Source organism: Carassius carassius, chromosome 43 (genome assembly GCF_963082965.1).
Source record: "Carassius carassius chromosome 43, fCarCar2.1, whole genome shotgun sequence".
NCBI classification, from domain to species: Eukaryota; Metazoa; Chordata; class Actinopteri; order Cypriniformes; family Cyprinidae; genus Carassius; species Carassius carassius.
In genome coordinates, this window is record NC_081797.1 from 451,310 (window position 1) to 478,215 (window position 26,906).

The 26,906-nt window shown below is 35.5% G+C and overlaps 2 long non-coding RNA genes across 2 annotated transcripts in view; both read right to left on the reverse strand.

Moving 5' to 3' along the window:
• Window positions 1-26,906, reverse strand: part of LOC132124901 (uncharacterized) — a 326,429-nt gene that overhangs the window by 85,141 nt on the left and 214,382 nt on the right. The window lies entirely within an intron of this gene.
• On the reverse strand, window positions 17,793-20,240 carry LOC132125397 (uncharacterized). Its single transcript, XR_009426908.1, has 3 exons — window positions 19,655-20,240; window positions 19,339-19,539; window positions 17,793-18,074 (listed from the first exon to the last, which is right to left on the reverse strand). It is a non-coding gene; the product is annotated as an uncharacterized LOC132125397 (long non-coding RNA).

The window sequence follows — 26,906 nt, forward strand, 5'->3', positions numbered from 1 at the left end:
TGTAAAGTTTCTTTGTAACGATTTGTATTGTAAAAAGCGCTATACAAATAAACTTGAATTGAATTATTAAGCAAAATCACATAAAAAATACAAGACAAACTGAATTTATTTGGGTGAATACAGCATTGTTGACAATATTACATACATTAAAATCATTTAACAAGAATTTCAGAAATAAAAAATTACATCTCAAAGTAGCATTTTAATTTAAGTGTATTCAACTGTTCTCTGTATAATCGCTTTTTACTGAGATTACGCCAAATCTCTGCCGGTGTGTGGCTGAAATCTGAGCTGGTGAAGGGCTGCTGTTCCTCGGGGGAACTGTGAACTCTAGACCGTGGCTTCACATTTCACTCGTAGCTGAGAGATGACGTGACTGACTCCAAAACCTGCCGATGTGTTCAACAGAAGAAAGATCTTTTTGCAGGTTTAGAACAACCTGGGTAGACTATGAAAGAAGTTTCATTTTTGGGGGAACCACACACAGTAGACTGGGTACAGTTGGTAAACTTTTTGCTTTTTCCTTTACCACACCAAAACCAGGGATAGAAAATAAGTGATTTTTCATATGACAGTTCCTTTACTTGTCTACTAATATATTAATAACGATTAACATCCACAAGTGTTCATATTTTCCACAATTAACTGATAAACACAAAAAGCTTTTAGTGTGATGGGTACAGTTGAGACACCCATCCGTAATGCTGTAAAGCTGCTGAACATTGCAAATGTAAAATACCTTAACAGTTTTTATTTTAATTCAGTATTTTATTTGATGATATGTTTAGTTAAAAGTAGTTCATTTTTAAAACATTGTACATTAATGACAAACAGCAATAAAATATTTAATTTCAGTTCATCATTTTATAGTAACAGTTGAAAAGTTGAATAGCAGTAAAAAACAATTACTAACAGCAATAATAAAACAGATCAAACAAAAACCTAATAAACATAATAACACAGTGCAACTAAACTGTGTGTTCCGCGATGGGATTATACATCATGTCTCAACATTTCTCTAGATTTAACGATGACCTTGTACATAGACACAAAGACATGCAATATGTTAGTTTTAAAGCACAGATTAAGGTTTATGAAAATGTAAGTTACCTTTAACAGCCATGTAAGGATGACAAGCTATTCAATGTGGAATGGATGTGGTGAAGTGAAAAACTTGCCTTGGAAAAAAAACTTTCGCTGATATCTTTGGACTGGAGATTTGGTGTCCCTTATACATCTGACCCAGGATCTGAATAAAATAGTTCCCAAACACTGAAAATGCATATCATAGGCCTATGCACGTGAAAACTGCATATTATATGCACGCCAACAAATGTTTTATCATATGCACGTCAAATACGTGCGTATAATATACACATCAAAATCCATTTTTGTACTTCAACACCACGAGTTTTCATTTTTATTTGGCGTAGGCTACTATTTATACGCGTTCTCATCAGACCGGCTCAACTGTTTTTCCTATCCTGGGTAGCCCGGATGTTAACATGTGAATATTTAACTTGAATTTTTTTTATCTGAATTTGAGCAGTCGAACAAGACTGATTAACAAAACTATTAACTTGAAATTTGAGATCTGAATTTGAACAATCAAATTTGATCAACTTGAATCTATTTTATCTGAAATTCTGTAAGTTGATTTTTATTTTTAATCTGAATTTGTGAGCATTGAAAAATATTCTTCGAAATTCAGGTTTTGAGAGGTAACTTCGAAACAAATATATTCAGATACATGTTTTCCAAAGTAAAATAATTTCAAATGGGTGAATTCAGAGCAAATAAATTCAGATAAATGTTTTTCCAAAAAAAAATATTTCAAAACTAAGTATTCAGTGGCTATTAAATTTCAAATAGTTATGTCTCTTATTTGCTTCTATTGAGAGTGAGGAGTCACGTGCCGATTCGGGTTGATTTGGGCGGGGTCTGAGCCGGTCGGCCATGATGGCAGGACACGCTATCGGTTGCCAGGGGCGACGTCTTCAGAACTTCACAGAGGCGCGACTAAACATTTCAGAGCTCTTTCATTTTTGTGCATTTATTATGTCGGCGGAACAGAAACGGATCTACGGATACGAGAAAGAAAAGGAAGAAAGTAAAGCAATGCAAAAACATAAGGCGAAAGAAAGAGGACCTTACAGGAACAAGCTCACACCAAGCGCAAAACAGCGGTGTTTGGAGAAGCTCTCAGGCATCCAAAATATCGACCCATACGAGCTCCCTGCAGCGGCACAGAGACCTGGACCATTTACCTCCATGCACACATATGGACATTGGGAATTATATTGTTTACCATGTAAGTCACCTTGCATTCACGGTGTTAATAGCTTTAATCTAACCAGGGCATTTACATCTTGCAATCACACATTTAACTACCCTAGCTAACCCAGAACTGGTTTGTCCACTTTGCAGCCCCCAACACAAAAACCTGGTACAGTATATGTCATTGGGTTAAAATCAAATCATAACTAAACATACACCGCTTTAGCCTACATCAAAACATGTTGGAAACGTTTGTGTACATTGCTTACTGTACATAATATTCACTAAGCTAATAACTGCTAAACAATGAGAATGAGAAGAAACTAAATAATTAGCACAGGGAGACTGTTAAGCAATGGTTCTAGCTGTGAGAGCGTCTTCTACAATGTTGTTTTTCAAGGTACAATTACACACATTTCTGAAGTGAGGATATTTAGATCTCTGTATAAATGAGGCAACGCATGTGTGTCCTGTTTGCAGCTTTTCTTGACAACCGTTCATCCAGTCTACTTCACACTGGGCAGGTGTATTGCTGGTGATTTCAGGATATTTCTATCCAGTGGGAAAGATACTGGCATCAGGAGCTGATGGAGTTGTTCATGAAGCAGTAAAATTATCAGACGACCAAAGGGTTTGCTCTTATATATATACCTATATATATATGTATGTATGTATGTATTTGGGTAGCCATCAAATTTGACTGCAAACAGATGTGCACTGGTAAGCTGACAAGACTTTATTCTTCATGAATTTCTTTATTAATAATTGTTGAAAAACATTTTAATTAACAACTAAATGCTGCTGATACCAAGCCTGCATTCATTTGATCCAAAATACCGCAAAAACTGTAATATTGTGAAATACTTTTATGATTTAAATCATCTGTGTGAATCTGTGTTAAAGTGTAATGTATTTCTGTGATGCTCCGCTGTATTTTCAGCATCATTCCTCCAGTCTTCAGTGTCACATGATCTTCAGAAATCAGAATAATAATAATAATATAATACTGCCCAAGAAACATTTCTGATTATTATCAGTGTTGAGTCACTTCCAGAAGACGGGACGACTGGGACTCTGCCACGAAACTGGGATTTTGCCGCGGATTGAAAAATTGTCATGCGTTAAATTTCATGTAATCATAAGTACTTGTTTTGTTTTGTGATTTTTGCATGTATATAGGCCTTCTTCTTGGTTCTTGTGAGTTTATTTTTTTATTAATTCTTTTTTTGGTTGATTTGTTTGCATAATTTTTATGTCTAATTTTTCCCATTCAGTTCAATGAGAATAATGAGGCTGTTATCTATCAAATGAAATCTGTATCAAAATCCACAGCAGGATCTGCATTCAGGTAATAAAGCAGCATGTAAATGTATTAACCGTGCAACTGTAAAATAATAATACTATGTGATGGTATTTTAAGTATGAAGCTAAAACATCAGATGGCGGAGAGTCATTGATTCAAACGAGTCATTTAGGAGTGAATCGAGTCTTTTAAGTTATTGATTATAATGAGACACGCTGATCTGAGTCGAGTGGCAGAGATGTCCTTATAGAAGAAGATCTGAAGGAGTTAAAGCTGGAAATGTGCTGTGATTGTAGAAGCTGCTTCTGAAGACTGGGACCTGAGCTGGAAAACCAATAAGAGCCGTGAAAAACCACACATGATGTATTTCTCCCACATCTGTTTTTCTGAATAAAGTCCTCTTCAGTTCTGTCCTGGGTTCAGTTCTGAGTTCAGTTCTGGGGTCTGTTTACACACACATACACACACACACACACACACACACACACCTGCTGGAATAAAGACTGATGTTTCCTCCTTTGAATCCGTCTAGATTTACAGATGCACTTTGACTCGTTTCATTCATGCAATATTATATCCCACGTTCATATTTCAGACGATGCTGACCCTCAGGTTGTTCCAGACCTGTATGACATGTTTGTTCTGTAGAAAACAAGAGCATGAACTTGTCTTTCTCTTCGAGAGTAATGTTCAGACTGTGGTGTGTGAGGCTCAGCAGCAGATGTCAGTGTGTCTCTTTCTCTCAGATATGATTCAGTTCATTCCTCAGACTTCACTTCTGTCAGCTGCTGGAGTTCACCTGGGCTGCTGTTCTTTCACTGGGAGACTTTACATTTTAAAGGTGTCAGACAAGAGAGAACCTCCCGAATCTCTACAAGAGCTGATTTTAACACCACAGACACAGACACAGACACAGACACAGACAGACTGAATCCCTCTGTTTGCTGCCGCTGTGGAGGTTATTTCATGTGTTTGTGTTCATGACTGCAGCAGCACTGATTCGATAATCGGCAGATCTTTGTCTCTTATATTAAATCGCTAAATAATGAGGAGGATTTTATGATACGCTCTAGTGTGTTGTTACACAAATCTCATAACTAATGAAAAGGGCTTCACTGTCATTGGCGACCTCTAGAGTGTGTGTGGTGACGTCACAGGACCTCCGAGGGAGCGCAGGCGATGACGTCATCACAGAGAACACGCGCCCGATGTGTCTGAGTCTGGAGGTCAGTGTCTGAACTAAAAGACTGTGTGTGTGTGTGTGTGTGTGTGTGTGTGTGTGTGTGTGTGTGTGTGACAGGCTGAGTAATGTGTGCCGCTCTCTACATGTTGTTTAGTTCACAGAAGGACTTTGAGTGAGGCTAAGATTATTGTCTCCAGTGGAAGACAATTATCTGGTCTGGATAAGTATCTGATGTGAAAGGAACAGAATTAGCTGTTTTAGTAAGTTAGTCTCATTGGTGTTTTAATGATTGGAAAAATCATTTGATATCCGGTTCAAGAGTTGTAAACACTTTGATTAATCATACATTCATAAGTGTGTGTGTGTGTGTGTAAAGTCAAGTCAGCTTTATTTATATAGCGCTTTAAACAAAATACATTGCGTCAAAGCAACTGAACAACATTCATTAGGAAAACAGTGTCAATAATGCAAAATGATAGTTAAAGGCAGTTCATCATTGGATTCAGTGATGTCATCTCTGTTCAGTTAAATAGTGTCTGTGCATTTATTTGCAATCAAGTCAATGATATCGCTGTAGATGAAGTGTCCCCAACTAAGCAAGCCAGAGGCGACAGCGGCAAGGAACCGAAACTCCATCGGTGACAGAATGGAGAAAAAAACCTTGTGTGTGTGTGTGTGTAGGAGAGAGAGAGATTTTCACTTGGCATTCTCTCATGCAACTCATTCACAAGAAGAAAAAGCTTCCTCTAATCTGTAATGGCATACCATATTATTATTATTATTACTATTTTTTATTATTGGCATAAATTATGACACTGCATTAAAAACAACTTACATTTTTCCATCCCCTCTCTGAACCTTGTGCTTAAAAAATACTCAAGTTCATGAAGCAGATCTTAAAAGTCCTGTTGTTCGTGTTTTTTGGAGCTTTGATTTTTTTACAGTGTGCAATATAACAAGTGTTCATGTTTCGCGTGTAAAAAAACACAGTATTTTTCACATTGTTCACTTATCTGTATACCGCTGTTTTCACCGTCATTAAAACGGACTGATGACTTCCTTGTTCTATGAAGTCCCTCCTTCAGAAATACATAACGAGTTCTGATTGGGCCAGCGGTTCCTGTGTTGTGATTCGACAGCAGCTGAGCGCACGCTGCCCTCCTGGAAACACGATTGGGCTAGTTTTGAGAAGCAAGTGGGCAGGAGCATGTGCTGGAGATGTACTTATAATCACAGGAGCGTCTTTACTGAAGAGATGTGCATGAAAATCACATTCGTTTTTTTGCACAGCCCTAACATCTAGTTAACAAAGCTAAACACATTGCCCTTTGTGTAATAAGTTACAGAAACTGTTAAACGCACCAACTTAAATAATAAAATACACTTACCGGTTGTGGTCCATAAACAACGCCTTCTCCAGACAGAGAGGGAACTGCTCCATCTTTCAAGAATAATCTTTGTGTGAATCCGGCATTAAACTGATTGAGATTGAGGAAGCTGTCCTCAGCAAAATGTGCTGCACATAGTTTTACATGTGGATTATAATTTTCGGGAACTGAGTTAAACATAAATTGTAACCATTGATCTCCAAGTACAGCGTCCCTGGGAAGCCCAAACAGAGATGATTGGAAATGAAAATAACAGTGTTTTAGTGACGTCATTACTGCAGGAACTAGAGGGATGTAGTCCAAACGGGTCGTTCGATGTAGGTGAATTCTGTTAAATAAAATATCTCGCTTGGCATTGAACTTTGAGCTTTAGAATTATACAGATATTATTTATACTCTAACAACAACATTACACACTAACTAAAGTTTAAAACATGGGATCACGAAGAACGGGACCTTTAATACATATATATTTTTCCCCTTTAAAGAGAAATGCTCATTCACAAGAACAGCAGGAACATGAATGTTTGTTGCATCTTGACGTGAAAATAGTAATCTGTATTGGTATGGCTAGAGAAAAATGTAATAATCTCATAATGAAATGAATAAATAAAACAAATAATGAAGTAAATAAATGAGCAATTGTAATTATTAAATTATGAAATTAAGTGAATAAATATATTTAATAAAATAAGTAATGTATTGATTAAAAAAAAGATTAAAAAAATAGCTACATAAAATAAATAATTAAGTGAAGTGGATAATTTTTTTTTAAACTGAATGAAATTAAGTAAAATCAAGGTGTAGTTAATAAATAAATTAAGCAAAATAAATTAAGTGAATAAATAAATAGAATTGATAAAAAATAAGTAATAAAATAAATAGAATGAAAAGAAGTGAAAAAAACTAATCTAATGAAACTCAGATAATGAATAAACAAACAAATAAATGGAGGTTCTGCTGGAGTTTGTGGATCAGGGGTGTCTTTCTCTCACAGAGACTCAGAGAGAGTGTGTTTTGACAGTCGTTAAACTGAAGCGCTCATGAATAATTAATCGTACATGTTTGAGCGGGAAACACACAGCGGCTCCTGAGGATCCACACACACTCGTATTAAAGATCTGCTAATAAAAGTGCAGCTCCTGCTGATGGTTTTATAGGGTCGTAACGGGCTCGATTAGCCCCTCGTTTATGTGCCTCCAATAACTGTCCAACACTTTTACCTTGCATGCACAAATGAGCAATGGTAGTGCTGCGTGAGCTTTTATAACCTTTCACTGTGCTTTAAACAAACATGTTGCATTTGTGTGTGTGTGTGTGTGTGTGGTATTTATATGCAGAAACAGACTTTAGTGTGCATACAATACCCATCTACCCCACACCCTTAAACCCTAACCACTGCGTCAAGTCACTTTTATTTTAAAGTGCTCTTAACAATACAGATTGTGTCAAAGCAGCTTTACAGTATCAAATAGTAAAATAGTGTGTCAGTAATGCAGAAGGACAACAGTAAACACTCCATTTTCAGTTAAAGGCAGTTCATCATTGAATTCAGTGATGTCATCGTCCAGCTCAGTTCAGTTTAAATACTATCTGTGTTACCACATCTAGGACATTGCTGGATATTAAAGGGTCTTGTGATGAGATTTCACGTTTCCCTTTCTCTTGGGCATGTTACAAGCTGTTTGTGAATAGATAAGATCTCTAAAGTTGCACAGACTAAAGTCTTAAATCAAAAAGAGAGAATCGTGCAGAGAAACACCGTCACACACTTGAGGTATTCGGCCAATCACAACACACCGGATAGCTGGCCAATCAGAGCACACCTCGCTTTTCAGAACGATGAGCTTTGTAAAAATTGACGAGTTTCAGAAAGAGCATAGAGCAGAATCAATAATATACATTATGTGGAAAATAATGTTTTTTTTTTACTTTAAACCACAAACACATTTTATTACAGCCAATTCACAACATAATGTTATTTTTTAGCAACGTCATATGACCCCTTTAGATTTAATTAAATTGCTCATCATATACATACTAAAGTTCTGTGTATAAATGATAACGATAGAGATAAAGTTCTAGAAATCATTCAGTATTAAAGAGTCCCCAACACAGCTATAACGATATCGATGGAATCACTTTCAGAATGATTTTTTTCTAGCTGATTTCCTAGCCAATCAGAATCAATCCTGCTGTAACGAGCTGAAACAGACTCTATTGTTCCTGGTGTGAATGAGGCTTAACACTAGTTGTTCATGTTTAGTCTCTGGAATGAGAATTTTACTAAAAAACATGTAGGCCTATTTTACCCCCTGGAAAGTGATTTGTTTTTAACAGGAGACCTTGCAAACCCTGACTACTGCTTTAATGAACAATTTCTTTGTTTCCGATCAGATCTGATGCACTCTCTCTTCTCCCTCGGTTGAAAAACACCCGTTTTGTCTTCATGGGACTAAAGTGCACTATTTTCCCATCTAATGGAGATGCAGCAGTGATATTTTCTGCTATTATTGTGCTTTTATGGTCATTAGGCCTCTCTTTACGACCACGGCGCTGGCCAGCCCTCATCAGATCCATAAACTACAGCAGCATCAGCAAAGTTTAGTCATTAAGAGACATTTAAAGGTAATTATTTATTGATAGCTCTTACGATTTACTCTCCGGGTGAGTTTTTATGTGCAGTGTCTGCGCTGCGAGATTGGAGACATGGCTTTACGGCCGTTTAAAGACCGCAGCGCTCGGGAGATTAGCATGTTAGCATCTGCTCTGAGCGCCGCCAGAGATAAAACAGGAGGCTGTGGAAAGAGCTTTTAGCAAAAACGCTTCACCTTTAGCTGCTTGTCCTCATGAAATCATCAGATCCCAAAATCAATGGGCTTTTAGACGTTTGAAAGGAACAGTACACCAACAAAGATATTTGTGACTCTCAGACCATCCAAGAGAATGAATGGAAGTGAATGGGTGCCGTCAGAATGAGAGTCTGATAAAAACATCACAATAATCCACAGCACTCCAGTCCATCAGTGAACATCTGGAGAAGACAAAAGATGAAACACATCCAGCATTAAGATGATTTTAACTCAAACCATTCCTAACGCATTTGTGAACAACATTTGAGAGAAATAAACCTTTTGTGAACATAGAAAAAGTCTTAAATCTTTGAGTTCAGATCAAGAAAAATGGGGGCAAAAACAAATGTGTTGCATTTTAATTTTGTTCAGTGTCTGTATTTCAGAAGCTCTGTTTGTAAATTACATTGTTGTTCATCTTAAATATCAGTTTGTTTGGTAGAATATCTTATAAGAATATGCATTTGCTAAATAAATATACTTTAATCTTGGTTTATATGAAATTGACAAATAATCTCTAGACAAACAATTAAATGCTTAGAATGTAAACAGCGCATACAAATTCTCTTTAAAGTATGCCACACACTCTTCTTCAGCAGCAGCAGTCGTAAACTCATCTCTGTGTGTGACGCTCTCATATAAAGCTGTTATTTAAGAGTCAGTAATTAGATTGAAGTTGCGGTGTAAAGCACTCTATATTGAATTAATTGCAGCTATTAAGGAACGATTTCATGCAAAGTGAGGCTTTATTGTGAGCGTGACTCGAGTCCCTGTGCTAACATTCAGCGAGCCGCTGAGACGAGGCGGTTTATGAAACACATTTCGCTCTTTTATTAGGACAGAAGCTGCTTTCACAGAGTACAGTGTTTGCTTTAGTGCTTGTCCTGATGCTTTCTGTTTCAGTTTATTCAGTATGATCGCTCAAAAATCATTACACCACGAACAGAGAGGAAACTTTCTCTCAGCGTTATAAACAAACATCAGTAAAAGTCTAGTTTATTCCCAAAATGTTTGTTAAATGATTCAATAAAATGGAACTTGTTTTATTAATGCATGCATGCATGTAAATGGAAAATATTAAATATACTAATGAACATACCTTGATTATTTTTACTAGAATTTTACTGTGTTTTATTTTTTGTTATTTAAACATTATCATAACATTTATTCAAAGTTAATTTCTCAAAATTTTTCTAGAGGCTTTTTTTTTTTTTTCTTGTTTCAGAATGTTTAGGGAATATTCAAATGTAACGTTTCCATAACGACTGCAGAACATGTTCCCTTAAGGGTCACATCACCAAGAAAAATAACATTTTTTAAACATTTTAAAATAACATTTGCGCAACTAAATGGTAACGTTTTTGTTATTTTTATTTTGGTTAGCTAGGCTCACATGTCTGATGATGAATTATGATTTCTTCATGTTGGGACATTACTGATGCTGATTATTTGTATATGTTTAAATGTCCAATAACCAATATGAAGAACTGATTCAAATGTAATGTTTTTGTTCAATTCTATTTAACTCAATAGACAAACCATACAGTAGCATTCTTTTCATTTTATTAACTGCAATAATATTGACAATGTGCAAAAATAAACACATTTATTTCTATAGAGCATCATCTCAAAGCAGCTTCACAGTAATAGACAGAAAAATAAGAGAGTTCATGGTGTGAAATTCATCAGTTATGAACCAAACAGAGACAATAATGCCATTATTCAGATCAGTTCAGTTTATTCTTGTTTTTATCTTCAATTAGTGTTCCTGCATTAAATCAAAAATATTTCAAGTAAACAAGTAAACAAGCCAGAGTCTAATGCTATTGAATGAAGAATAATGGTGTGTAATGCTTGAAATGCATGCTATGTGGCAACAGAATGATACCCAATTAAGAGAGAATGCTTCAGTATTGGTTTATTGGTGAATCTGATTGATAGAATAAAGCAAATACACAGAGGAGTGTTTTTATGACAGCTGCATTATGTGAAGTGCTTCATGTTGTCGAAACAGTGCATTATTGATTTTATAAGTTGCCAGCAACAGCAATATGACGAAATACCCAATAAACCGTACAGAGACGCCGCTCGTCCTTATCAAGGTTAACAAAGAAAACGAATCAATCTCTCCGCGGTCCAGCCATAAAAGAGAAGATCTGACTGAGCGCCGTGTGATTTGTCTGTACAGTACAGCAGTGTTTCTGAAGAAATCACGTCATCCATCTGCAGTCAATGACACATACAGCCTTTATATCAGTCGACATCAATTCAGCTTTCATGATGCATATACGTTTATTTATGACTCCGATTCATTTTTACATGGTTTTCATATTTAAGTATATACATAATATTTAATATATATTTAAGTTGACCATTTATGTGATCATATTTTCAGAAACTCTGGCTGACCAATCAGATTAGAGCATCTAGCAGAAGCTCCGCCCACTTTGACCAGTATAATACAGTGAGCTGAATTCATCTACAGTCTAATGTGAAATAATACCAAGTTGCCTTGACTTACTGATCATATCATTTTTTTTACACTGTAAATGTTTATATGTAAACTGAATTAAAATGTCCATTTAATAAAATCAATGTAAAGTGCAATGATTTTTCATATTTCATGTGCTGTTCTGCATTAGGAGACTCCAGCTTCAGAAAATTTAATTTGACTTAATTTCCGTTTGTTTTGGTCACGCTGGAATCATAAGTGCCATAAGCCACGTCACAGACCAAATATCTGCTTAACTTATGAGTTTCATTGCCAAGGGTTGCCATAGCAATAGGACAGAGAGATGGATGGAAGCTCATAAGACGTGGAGCTAATTGCTTTGGGTTGCAGTGGCAGGACAGTGAGATTGCATGAATAGTTTGCTATGAGAGGAGGTTCGGAATAAATAAAGAAGTTATGACTTCATGCCCTATCATCACACTCTTTAAGACTCGTTTCAGGTCATAATGCTCGGCTGTTTGTAATACTGGCTGCTGATTGGCTGTTCAGGTGCCAGTCAAAGCTCAGGCTCCGCCCCTCATAAATGACGCATTAAGTCGCTGTTCACAAACAAACATTTTGTGGAAAAGCTTCAAGCAAAAACATGAGGAAACATAAATGATTGTTAAAAGATCATTGTCTTTCTACTTAAACATTTCCCAATTGAATGTGTCACTTGCATTTCTATTTGTGTAATTTACTAGCATTTGAAAATGTGGAATTGAAAGTGTGTTTATATTTCATTGCTCTCAGATGTGGAAGTTCATCTTTAGTGTTCAGAAATGCCTTTATCTCAGTCCACACATGAAAACTCAGCAGTTGTTCCACATTATGCTTCCTGTTTTATGAATAAAATATAGTTCGAAGTGTAAATGACCCAGAAAGAAGCATTAAGATTCATATTCACCTTTAGCCACTTGGCCTGCAGCGGGAAACAAAATAGACATCAAAGAAGCACAAGAAAAATAACTGGATAAAATAGAAACAGAAGAAAAAAAAACTAAATTAGATAAAATGTAAATAAATTAGACATGGAAACTAAATCAAACTTGATTTAAAAAAAAAAAGAAGAAGAAGAAAAAAACAGAATGAGATCAAATAAAAATAAATCAGCCAAAAAATAAATAAATAAAATAAAATAGATAAAAGAAATAAATAAACAGAAAGAAAATAAAATTGAAAATAAAAAGTATCGATGTCTTTCTCCCTGTATGTGCTGCAGAATGTGAAGTTTATAGGGAGTAAATGAGGTTGTTTTCTATTTCCTCCACAGCAGGAAGTGCAGGGGACTTTTAAGGAAGTTCCAGAGAGCAGCATCCTGGGTAAATGGAGTCAATCTAGTAAAACATCTAATACTGAATGATACTGTACAGATGATGCAGGGATTGGTCTGATGTCTGATGGGTTTACAGTCACTTCTGTGGATTTATCTCGGAGGAGTCCAGGACTAACGCAGGACTGTGAGACAAACACTTCTGCTGCTCTGGTAGAAATGTTTTTATTTCTGAAGGATCTTTGGTTGACATCTTGAGAGGAATATTTCTGCACAAGTGTTATTTTATAATCACTGATATACAGTATATTTAATATTTTGAGTTATTTTTTATATATATATTTTCAGGTTTGAGTTGAATTTTAGTTAAAGTTGGAATTTTGTTGTGCTCGTCATTTTTATTGTTATTTTTTTATAATGTTCTAGTTTTATTTATTTTAGTATGTAAATTAAAAAAAACTGAAATCTTGCCTTTGCAACTAGCTGAAATAAAATGTTTTTATTTCTCATTTTATTTCAGTTAATGTTTATTCTATTTGAAGTAATACTTTTTTGTTCGTTTTTAAGTTAACAATAGTAACCCTGTTTTGTATAAGAAGTTAAGAGACTTGACTGCGATATGCATGTGTATTTGTAGAGCAGTATTTTTTTTAATTCATTATTAACTTCTTTTAAGTTGTATTGTTTATTTGACTCTTTATTTAGTATCTTGATTAGCAGCAGTTTACTCTTTCCTTGAGTTGGGCAGTGTTGGGATGTGTTTGTGTTCGTCCTGATCCTCGGACAGCTGATCAGATGCTCAGATCTCTTCCTCACTGAAGCAGGAAACACAGGATATCTCTGCTGATCCAGCGTCACTCACTTCCTGCATCACATGCAGATCTGAGCTCATGCCACTGATAGCATCACTGCTCATCTCATGTTCTTTAACTGATTGAAGTTAATCAGAGGACGTGGCTGCTTGTGACAAACGGCCCGCTAGGCTTTAGCTCATTTAGAACTCCTCCACATTTTCTAATTAGCAATTAGAGGACGGGAGTCTGTGAATTATGTGTGACAGCTCATTAGCAGCACTTCATTACTGTGGACCGTAATACAGTACATCAGCTTTACAAACCTGAAACTGAAGTCTGTAAATCAGAGTAAACTTATTTAGTCATGTTTACTAAGATCACTATTCTAATGCAGAAACCACAACATCTTGAGTCAGATACATGTACTGGAGAAGCAAGGTGAAGGGTCTCTCTCGAAAAAAAATGATTTATTGAATTGAATTTCTTTTTTTTTTTTTTCTTTATGGTAAGTGGTTGCAATCAATTTATTTTAGCTACATTTAAATAAACAATTTTTGCTGAAAGTAAATCATTGAACTTAGTTTATTTAAATATAGATAAAATAAATTGATTGCAACCACTTAACAAAAAAATATTTTTTTCCAGTATACTTAATATTCCATTCTACTATATTCAACTCTAATGCGCTTTATTATACTATAATCTACTGCACTCCATTCTACTCTTCAACCTGCGTATATACACCTTTCTGCTCTATTCAGCTCTAATATACTTCATTTTATTTCTATAATCTACTCGATGCTCCATGCTTCAGTATTATTCTGTGTGCTATATTCTACACTATTCTAACCTTTTATTCTCCTGTCTGCTCTGTTCTTCTCTTTTTTATACATTTCTACTCTATTCAACTCTTATACACTCTTATTTTCAATATTCTACTCTGTTATACTACATTCTACTCTATTTTACCATTTTATACTCTATTCTGTGCTATTTTATGTTATTCTCTTTCATACTACATTCTACTCTGTTAAATTCTATTTCATTCTACTACATTCTACTGTTTATACCCCATTCTACTTTATTCTTCTCTGTTCTATCTCTTTTATACTCTGTTCTACTATATTCAAATCTAATTTATTCAATTTAACTAAATTCTACACTATTTAACCTGCCATTCTATTCTGTTCTACTCTTTTAAGCTACTCTCGTATTTTCCGTTTTACTCTATTCTACTTTATTCTACCCGTTTACACTCCATTCTACTAAATTCAACTCTAATATACTCCATTCTACTATATTTTAATCCTAAGTGTATCTTCTCTTTGTATACTCCATTCTACCTTTCTACTCTATTATGCCAGTGTAGTATATTCTATATTACTATATTCTACATTTTGTACTCCATTCTACTCTATTCAGCTTTAATATAATATACCAATTCTACTGTGAACCACACTTTTATACTCAATCTACTTTATTCTTCTCTGTTATTCTCTTTTATACTCTATTCAACTCTAATATACTCTATTCTACTGAATTGAACTCTTATTTTTCATACTCTGTTATATTATTTTATGCTATAATATACTACATCTTACTATATTCTACTCTTCTTTTTTTACCCTCTATACTACATGGAACTATTACTGTATATACTCCATTCTACTCTTTTTATCTTTGTATATTCCATTTGACTATATTCAGATTTAATAATATTAAGGAGTTTGTATTGGAAACAAAAATACAGAGCAATGTTGTCTTGCAGTGTAACATAATTGTGAAAGTCTCCCTCTGTTCTGAAAGATTGTGCTGATATCTTTATTACAATTATACCTTTTCCTTCAGAATATGAGGCATTATTAATATAAATGACCATTAAGAGTTTGACTCATCTGGTTTTAACGGCATAAAATACATTATGACTGAATGTGAGGTGGTCTGTCTTCATATCCATCTTTTCATTTAGTGTAATGGTGTGTTATGACGTCTTTATGGTTTATTAAATCATGCAGTAATCAACATCTCAGCAGGTTTTCAGGTCAGTGGTTTTATAGTTGATCTGGTCTAATTGTGATGATCTGCTTCTGTTTTCACTGGTGTTTTATGGCAGATTGTTGAACAGCTTCTGGAAATGACGGATATTCACCTGCCTCATATTGATTCTGGAGCTGATAAACTCTGTGTCTGACCTCTGTCAGCGCATGACGCTCCTGTGCCAGTCCAGACGGAGACGATGTGCTCGGCTCTGGTCTTATCGCTCTCCGGCCGTCAGCGGTATCTGGAGCTGATGAACGGCTCTGTCCTTGTGTCCAGTAGATAAACCCACAGCTTGGCTTCAGCTCCTGCAGCAGAATGGATTAGGGATCGATTTGAACAATCCCGAGATTGAGTTATTTGTTTTTTTTCAATGTCTTGAGATCAGGATGATGGAAGCAACCACACTTGCAGGAGATTGTGATTCCCAGTGGAGCGCCTCTTTAAAAATTCAAGAAAAGAGCTAGTGAGAGTTCAGGTTTAACCACAGTGGAGAACAGAAGTGTTAAAGCAATGCACTCGAATAAATAAAGCTTTCATAAAGGGACTTTTGCAGCGATGCTTTAGAAGAACCATTTTTTAGTTCTTTTTTTAACTGTTTATTCACATTTTCAAAACTTTGCCTCTTTTAGTAAAATAAACAAAACAACAAAACATGTTAACACAAAAATCCAAGAATTGCACACACAGATTGCAAAAAGCCTCACATCTAAAATGAAACCATGCATTCAATTACACTTCCTATTAGATTTTTTGTTACATAGAGGATTGTGTGTTGCAATGAAAAAAAAACTTTTTCTTTGTTTGAATGAGCTTTGCTACTGTAAAGAACCCTGGAGGATTGAAAGAGCCATCAGTGCTGATAAAGAACCTTTGCTGGATCTTCTGTCATCTTTTATTCACTCTCATGTCGTTCCAAATCTCTGTATGACTGACTCTCACATGATACTCAAGAACCAGTGGCATTTGACATAGTTAGCAGCCATGTTTCTTTAAGTCAAGTCAAGTCACCTTTATTTATATAGCGCTTTAAACAAAATACATTGCGTCAAAGCAACTGAACAACATTCATTAGGAAAACAGTGTCAATAATGCAAAATGATAGTTAAAGGCAGTTCATCATTGGATTCAGTGATGTCATCTCTGTTCAGTTAAATAGTGTCTGTGCATTTATTTGCAATCAAGTCAACGATATCGCTGTAGATGAAGAGACCCCAACTAAGCAAGCCAGAGGCGACAGCGGCAAGGAACCGAAACTCCATCGGTGACAGAATGGAGAAAAAAACCTTGGGAGAAACCAGGCTCAGTTGGGGGGCCAGTTCTCCTCTGACCGTAGTAGCCCAGAGTGCAGTCTGGATGATGGGGCGGGGCGACACGTTGGGGCGGAGCGACACGTGTCGCCCCGCCCACCTCAGCGGTTATTGGTTTATGATTAAGATGAGCTTATTGGTGTACAGATGAGTGACGATTTTACAGCTTATTGGTATAGAGAATTATGACGCTGTGAGCAGGATTGGAATGCGGAAGTAGACACTCAGATGAATAAACTTTTAATATAAATTAAAAAGCGAATATAAATGTTGTGTTTTTGCATTTATTGTTGCGTTTCCACAACATCCCGTATAAATATAGAGTTTTGGATTACGACGAACAGAACAGAAATAAATGGTCTAATTTACAATAACTCCTTCAACGGCTGTAGACGCTACCTCGGCATTACTCGCTGGTTTTTGAAAATGACACGCAATATAATGCAAAGTATGGTTATGTAGATAGTCATGGAGTACCTTGATTTATATATTCAAATTATATATACACACACATATATATATATATATATATGTATGTGTGTGTAACAAATTGTCACCAGTCTCAGAACGTCACGAATAATATACTAAACATTCCCTTAGCCCCTACGAAAATTTACCATGTTTCTGCTACCAAAACTATAGTTAAACTATGGTGTTTTTATAATTACAGCACATGGTAATTAATTTGCCAACAAATATTTTTACTACAATAAATCCATGGTTACTTTTTGCAAGGAAGGAACTATACCGGTTCTAAAGAACTAAACACTCGTCACTTTCTGTTATTTGTTTTCTGAACTGCACTAATGAAAACCTCATTGATCCTGAATTTATGTAGTTACCCGCTTCTATATAAAAACATAATACATTTAATCACCCCCTTAAACACTTTATAAAATCATTGGTAATTGAAAAATTACACCGAATTGTTACAACTAAATTAAGAATTCATTATGAGCAATGCATAGCAAATGATGTTACCATCAAATATGAGAAACCTTAAAGAATGATAGACTGATGTAAATCACTGTAACCTGTTGTCATGCACGTGTTTGCCATAGCTTTTTTATTAAAACATTATAGACTGCAAAGTTTAACTTTAAATGACATCAATTAATACATTAAACCAGTTGATCTCAGTTCATTCTCTATTTCCCTTTAATGAACTTAACACACAAACATAGGCGCCGATTTATGTTTTTCTCCGTGGGTGCTCAAGGGCGCACGCCATTTAAAAAATTAAAAAAATAGACTAGGCTATTCAAAAAATATTGCATTTCAGAACCTTAGGCTAATGGACAGCGGCCGATACAAACAAACACAACAGCGTCACTTCTCAAAAATACAAACAGGATTGGAGATGAAAAGTTTAACTGACACGTAACCGCTAATGCGTTCAGCTTCTTGGGAAATTAATGTTTTGTAAATATTGATTAAAAAACTATTGCGAAAGGACAGCGTTTCCATTAACCGATTGTTGCGACTAAAATAATGAGTTTCTGGGAATGTCTACCTCATTTATGTTTCGAGGTTTCTTTTGATAGTGGCATGGCTTTTCTTTGAGGTTTCGAATCCATTATTCATATAGACTAAAAATATATTTTTTTATTTTATGTATTTAACAAAGAACTCGTATTCTGTCCAAAAGTAGGCTACTTTTGTGTCCATTAGTTTTTCCTCTTTTAAACCGTATATAGGCCTATACTTGAGCAGAAAAATGTTCCCATTTAAACCCTGTTACGAACTTTAAGGAGTCTAGGGAATGTAACGTAACATTTACATATTAACGTACTGCTGGGTATGAAATGAGGTGGAAGAACATGACAGACAAAACTTTGAAAGAGAAAAAATACTGGACGTTTATTCACAAAAAGCCAAAGCCACTAGATCCAGTAAAATAACAATAATAATGTGCGCTATGTACAAGGTGAAAATGTAAACAAACAAACAATAAAATGGGAAAAGAAGGAAAGCGGCGCCAAAGGAAAGAACAAAATATAAGAAAACAATCCTTAATCTAAACCTAATCTAACCAAAGCAAAATGTAGAAAATAAACCGAAATCTTCAGTGCAGTTTTTTTTATAACAAATCTGTCCATTTTAGTCTGATTAATGATTAGTGATTACGGAAAGCAGTAAATGATTACATACTCGCACGGCACTGTATAGTGTGGGATGGGACGTTTTCAGAAACGCTGTGATTGGTGGATAGGATATGGAACATGCATGCGACTGGTTATGTCACTGTCACTGACAACAACATAACCAATCACAGTGTGGCAGACGCTTCATAGCGCCAACTGCAATGTTTAATTTTAAATAAATGTAGCCTACTGGCAGTCTGGCACTGGCACACGTGGGTGCTCATTTTCCGTGGGTGCTCGGTATTTTCCGTGGGTGCTCGAGCCCCGGAGCACCCACGGTATCGACGCCTATGCACACAAATGTGTTTCAGTCCTTGGAACAAAATCCTGTGAACAAAAGCCCCGAAGATCACCACGCCGGCCTCTTCCCTGTACCCTGGTGGGTTAAACTTGAAAAGGGCTCTGCACTGCAAGCATTCCCTGATGCTGTACATCCGTCTGAACTCGTTCTGGTAGACAGGAGGACAATTCTTCCAGTTGGCCACAACTTATAGTGTAAAGACAAAATACAGGAAAGATAATAATAATAATAAAAAAAGTTTAACAGCCTCATACTACATAGTTTAATTGGAGAATGAGCATTAAACAGGGGGAAATCTTACTGTCTAGCCAGGCAAAGTGTGCCGCTTTCCGGAAAACTTCTTGAGTGACCACATCCCTAAACCATCTGCAAACAAGAGACAGTGTCAAATATGCAGTCACCCGCTGACAAAATAACTTCACTGAGGATTTCCAGGGGAAGCTGTTGAATCAAAAACATACATAGGTTTATTTATACATGCATATAAAAGTTATTAAACATTATATAAACACTGACTACAGATAACCTTGCTTTAAACAAACTCTATAGATTGTCACAACTGCATACTCATTCTTTTATAATACCACTAATAAAATGTTAATATATACAGTACTGTGCAGAAGTATTAGGCATGTTAGTATTTTCACATTGAAAAAAATAGTTTTAAGCCAATTATTTATATCTTTTGTTGTAGTGTGTCAGTGGGATATATTAGTTTACATTTCCACACATTCATTTTGCCATTAATTGTAATAATCCAGTGAGATATTTGCATATATTTGTATGCATGATCCACATGAAGATCTTTTACATTGAATATAAATATTTCTGTCTTATATGGTGAACAAAATCCACATTAGATCGCAAACAGAAGTTATTTAAAACACTCGCTGCTGTCTGAAAATGAATTAAGATTAAATGTTTTTAAATGTCTTTGATGCTGATGTTAACTGATAGCTATATATGAAATAATCCACGGTGTTGACCAATATAGTACTTGTACATAATCCCAATTTCATATCTGAACAACTATGTAGCTGTAATAACTAAAATACCTCTGCATGTACACACATGTAATGATTAGATCTTAATGAATGTATGTGCACAAATAACCTGCTTTGCTGGACTCTGCCTGGAGACACTGTCTTTTGAATGGTGAAGTTCCTCCCCTCAGTGGTTGAGCTCTAAAAGAACAAATGTCAAGAGCTAGGTATATTGCTAGATATAGTACAGAGTAATGTTTCATGTAGCAACATTCAAACAGCTACATACATTTGCGGAGTGAAGCTGTCCAGGAGGAGAACAGAACACCACCACCTCCTGATCATGTCATCCTGAAAAATAATAATAATAATATACACACAATAATCATGCATGTCTGTTCAAATAACTTGACAAATGTAATGGCATACCTCTGTAAAATCAACCTAAGAACTAAAGCCATGTACAGAGTGTACTGTTAAAATCCACAAAGAACAATAAAATGAGCAATTTATAACAATTATTAACAATAATTATTCAAATTGAACGTACCATGGATAAATAAATGATCGAACATCGCATTTAATATTATAAGATATTTACACAACCACTTTTAATCACCTCATGCAATCAACATGGAATAGCGTTATTACTCTGCTGCTGCAGTTGCCACCGTTCTGTTTATTTCAACGCAAACTGCCCCCTGCTGGCTCGGAGCAAAATGTCAAAGGCGGGGGACGCTCCGCCTCGAAGTGTCGCCCTGCCCCATCATCCAGACTGCACTCTGGGGTTACTCCTCTGACCAGACGAAACCAGTAGTTCAATTCCAGGCTGCAGCAAAGTCAGATTGTGCAGAAGAATCATCTGTTTCCTGTGGTCTTGTCCTGGTGCTCCTCTGAGACAAGGTCTTTACAGGGGATCTGTATCTGGGGCTCTAGTTGTCCTGGTCTCCGCTGTCTTTCAGGGATTTAGAGGTCCTTTCTAGGTGCTGATCCACCATCTGGTCTGGATACGTACGGAATAAGAGAGAAACAGACAAATATTAGCGTAGATGCCATTCTTCTAATGATGTAGCAAGCACATAGGTTGTTATGGGAAGTGTTTCTGGTTCCGGTTTACCTAATTAATGCAGCCTAAAAATCCTTTAACGGATTTGGATAATAAAAGCATATTAGTATGTTATGTGTATGCCAGGTTAAAGAGATGGGTCTTTAATCTAGATTTAAACTGCAAGAGTGTGTCTGCCTCCCGAACAATGTTAGGTAGGTTATTCCAGAGTTTAGGCGCCAAATAGGAAAAGGATCTGCCGCCCGCAGTTGATTTTGATATTCTAGGTATTATCAAATTGCCTGAGTTTTGAGAACGTAGCGGACGTAGAGGATTATAATGTAAAAGGAGCTCATTCAAATACTGAGGTGCTAAACCATTCAGGGCTTTATAAGTAATAAGCAATATTTTAAAATCTATACGATGCTTGATAGGGAGCCAGTGCAGTGTTGACAGGACCGGGCTAATATGGTCATACTTCCTGGTTCTAGTAAGAACTCTTGCTGCTGCATTTTGGACTAGCTGTAGTTTGTTTACTAAGCGTGCAGAACAACCACCCAATAAAGCATTACAATAATCTAACCTTGAGGTCATAAATGCATGGATTAACATTTCTGCATTTGACATTGAGAGCATAGGCCGTAATTTAGATATATTTTTGAGATGGAAAAATGCAGTTTTACAAATGCTAGAAACGTGGCTTTCTAAGGAAAGATTGCGATCAAGTAGCACACCTAGGTTCCTAACTGATGACGAAGAATTGACAGAGCAACCATCAAGTCTTAGACAGTGTTCTAGGTTATTACAAGCAGAGTTTTTAGGTCCTATAATTAACACCTCTGTTTTTTCAGAATTTAGCAGTAAGAAATTACTAATCATACAGTTTTTTATATCGACCATGCATTCCATTAGTTTTTCAAATTGGTGTGTTTCACCGGGCTGCGAAGAAATATAGAGCTGAGTATCATCAGCATAACAGTGAAAGCTAACACCATGTTTCCTGATGAAATCTCCCAAGGGTAACATATAAAGCGTGAAGAGTAGCGGCCCTAGTACTGAGCCTTGAGGTACTCCATACTGCACTTGTGATCGATAGGATACATCTTCATTCACTGCTACGAACTGATGGCGATTTAAACCATGCTAATGCACTTCCACTGATGCCAACAAAGTATTCAAGTCTATGCAGAAGAATGTTGTGGTCAATTGTGTCAAACGCAGCACTAAGATCCAATAAAACTAATAGAGAGATACACCCACGATCAGATGATAAGAGCAGATCATTTGTAACTCTAAGGAGAGCAGTCTCAGTACTATGATACGGTCTAAATCCTGACTGGAAATCCTCACATATACCATTTTTCTCTAAGAAGGAATATAATTGTGTGGATACCACCTTTTCTAGTATCTTGGACAGAAAAGGGAGATTCGAGATTGGTCTATAATTAACTATTTCTTTGGGGTCAAGTTGTGGTTTTTTGATGAGAGGCTTAATAACAGCCAGTTTGAAGGTTTTGGGGACATATCCTAATGACAATGAGGAATTAATAATAGTCAGAAGAGGATCTATGACTTCTGGAAGCACCTCTTTCAGGAGCTTAGATGGTATAGGGTCTAACATACATGTTGTTGGTTTAGATGATTTAACAAGTTTATACAATTCTTCCTCTCCTATAGTAGAGAATGAGTGGAACTGTTCCTCAGGGGGTCTATAGTGCACTGTCTGATGTGATACTGTAGCTGACGGCTGAATGGTTGCAATTTTATCTCTAATAGTATTGATTTTAGAAGTAAAGTAGTTCATAAAGTCATTACTGCTGTGGTGTTGGGAAATGTCAACACTTGTTGAGGCTTTATTTTTCGTTAATTTAGCCACTGTATTGAATAAATACCTGGGGTTATGTTTGTTTTCTTCTAAAAGAGAAGAAAAGTAATCTGATCTAGCAGTTTTTAATGCTTTTTAAAGCGTAAAGGAGCAACTGTATTTAAAGTGCTAGAAAAGAGAGAGTCCATAGTTTCTGTTACATCATCAAGTTGTTCTGAGGTTTTGGATATGCTAAGGAATTTGGATACATCAGGAAGATAACTTAAAAAGCAGTCTTTTGTGGTAGAAGTGATGGTTCTTCCATACTTGTAACAAGAAGTAAAATTTACAATTTTGTCTATATGAAGTTTGCACAAAACTAAATAATGATCTGAGATATCATCACTTGGCTGCATAATTCACATCCAAATGGCATAAATGGCATATTAGGAAATACATGGACATACACCATGTGAATGAATTCAGATGTTTTCAAATGTCATTTTGTGATGGTCTGACCCTTTAGAGTGTGTTCAGTTCAGCTGCTTGGATGTGAATTTGAAGATTTGATGAGAAAGCAACATATCGTACATGCAATATATGTTTTTATTGCATAAATACACACTGTTACACATATATTTGACTCATGTACCAGTCAAGAGTTTTTGAGCCGTAAGATTTTAATGTCTTTTAAAGAAGTCTCTTCTGCTCACCAAACATGCATTTATTTGATGCAAAATACATGAAAAGCAGTAATATTGTGAAATATTTGGACCATTTAAATCATCTGTGTTCTGTGTGAATCTGTGTTAAAGTGTAATGTATTTCTGTGATGCTCCGCTGTATTTTCAGCATCATTCCTCCAGTCTTCAGTGTCACATGATCTTCAGAAATCATGAAAATATGATGATTTACTGCTCAAGACACATGTATTGTTGTTGTTGATATTATTATTATTATTATCAGTCATTGAATTATTAGATAAGTGGTTGATTTTTGTTGATCTGTCTGTAGGTCAGAGCTGTAACATTAGCGTCCGGTCGTGATGATGTGAGCGTGTGATACTCATGTGTTCATGTTAAGACTGAGTGAGACACGAGCTGTGAGTGTTGAAGCTGTCTGTCACGCGCTCATGCTTGTTTAGGGACGTGATAATTCTGCGTTTGCTCATTGATTTACTGTTAGCTGTGATCATGGGGACATTTAATGATTTACCACGCATTGATTTTACTCCTTATCAGCTGTAATCAGAGACACAAACTCAATGACAGGACTGAAGAGATTTAATGAAAACGTATTACAACAATATTGTCATGGTTTATTGTCTGTGTAATTCATGGTTCATGTCTAATATTTTTGAATGAATGCTTGTTCTGTTTGCTAACCATTGCTTCCAGTTAGTTCTTGTGATCCATACAAACCTCTAACCTTAGTTTCTGCTTACTGAGAATCTTCTCTTTAACTAGAGATATATACATACTATACAGATATATTCTGGGTGGGGGGGGGGGCAAAATTGTTAGAAGAAAAGTCTGAAGGTATAATCGTGCAATTGCAAGAAAAGATAAAACTAATTAAAATATATATTCTATTTATTAATTCTGTGTTAGAAACAAGAAGCTAGAATCTGTTTTTGGGTTTTGATCCCGTAATTTTAAAGTGCAATTGTGCACAAACGCAGGAAAAATGTTATGAAAAAAGATTTCTTTCTTTCTTAGTATTTCTGTTTGGTTTTCCAGATTCTCAAATTAAGGTTTATTTTTTGACAATATGAATAAATATATTTAGTCTTGTTTTCTGGATGTTTTTTTTTATAAAAAGTTTAAATATTGCAATTCAGACATGAATATGAGTTTATATCTTACAATTCAGATTTTTGGTCTCCAAATTGTGAAATAAACTCAGAGAATTCAGAGAATTGTGTGTGTAATCTTATAATTGAGTTGTGATATAAAAAAGTTGCAATTTTTATCCTGTGTCAGAAACAAAGTCATAATTATGAGATGTAAACTCAAAAATGCTAGAAAAATAAATAAATAAATAAATTATATATATATATATATATATATATATATATATATATATATATATATATATATATATATATATATATAATTTTTCAGAATCCTATGAGGAAAAAAGCATGAATTGTAAGATTAAAGAAAAGAGAAATTATTTTGTCGTGTGTTTGGTGATTCCAGTAGTTTTGTGCACTAGTTTGCATAAATCCAGCAGCAAATGCAACGGTAAGAAAACCTCTATGGAACTTTCTATTCCTTTGCAGTTTGAGAGATGAGAGTTTTATGTGTGTAAATGCAGTTATTGTGAGTGTGTTGAATCTCATTGATATGAGCAGTGTGTGAGACTGCTGGTCAGCTCAGCTTCACTATAAAGTATTTGCGCATAAATTCATGCCGCTCTCTAAAGGAGGAACACACAGCCGCTTCAGCAGAGACCGTGGATAATTCACCAAGACAATTGGAAGAATGAAATATTGTGCATGCAGAGCTTGATCAAAGTAGAGTTTTGCATGAAACATTTATGCATTTGGCAGGTGCTTTAATCCAAAGTGAATTGATATAGGCCTTGCTTCTTTATTCTGTTAGTGTCTTTGCTGAGAGAGCTGAACCCGTCACTTTGCAATTGCAAATTTCACACTTGATGATGCATCACATTATTTAGTGAAGAATTATATTTGTTGTCGGTGAAAGTAATATTTACACCCCAGCAGCTCATTTTAAAAGCCTAAATGTTCCTTTGAATGCCCATACTCTTACTGTTACTGCAAATGGAATTGTATGTATTGTATACAGTGTACAGTATGCAAAAGGAATACTGTATCCCATAATGCAATGCATTTAATTTTTAATCTTCTTAAAGTATGGTGAATAAACAGGAAGCGATATTAATGTAAAAAATTAATGTAATCTTTATTTTTCCATCTTTTATTGGCTTTTCAAATCCGACTGCAAAGAGTTGAGTCTGAGCTGACTCAGACCCATTATAAAAATAAGAGTTTTGATGAAATGGAGAAGAAAGCCAAAATATTAAATGTCATGCATGTAAATTAACTATTTTGTAGAGATGGGTAAAAATGACCATTTTCACTTGATTCAGAGCCCAGTTTATTAGGGGCTAAAAATGACTTGAGAAAGAAGGCAGCATCATATTTTATCTTCACAGAGATTGCTAGGTCTGTTAGTAAAATCTGTAGATTTTAGCAATATTTGTAGCTCAATATTAACACATTTCACAGCTTTTCTGCCAAATGTTGCATGCCTGTGACTTAAGAAGTATTAAAGATATTTTAATATCCTTTTAGAATATGGGTTTTAAAGTCTTCGTTTGGTTTTTTCGTTCTCAAGGCCCAACATGGTTCAGTTCCACGGACACATGGAGGTCAGAGCAGCTTCATGTTTTCACTCTAAAACCAAACGTGGGTCACTTTGCATAAGCTGATACTAATGTCTAAAGAATAAATAGTGATGAAACTAGAAATCTATCTTGTTTCGAGTCAAACGAGTGTAAAACACACCTGTCTTAGTGCCAAAGTTTGCATGCCTTTAACTCGATAAGTATTAAAGTGTTATCATTATGACTTTAGATCCTGGCTCTTAACAATCTTTTTAATTGGGTATTTTAATTTTTAAGGTCACATATGGTTCAGTCACACACATGCGTGGCTCTATGTGCAGAATGTAGAATTCTTTCTCTGATTTTT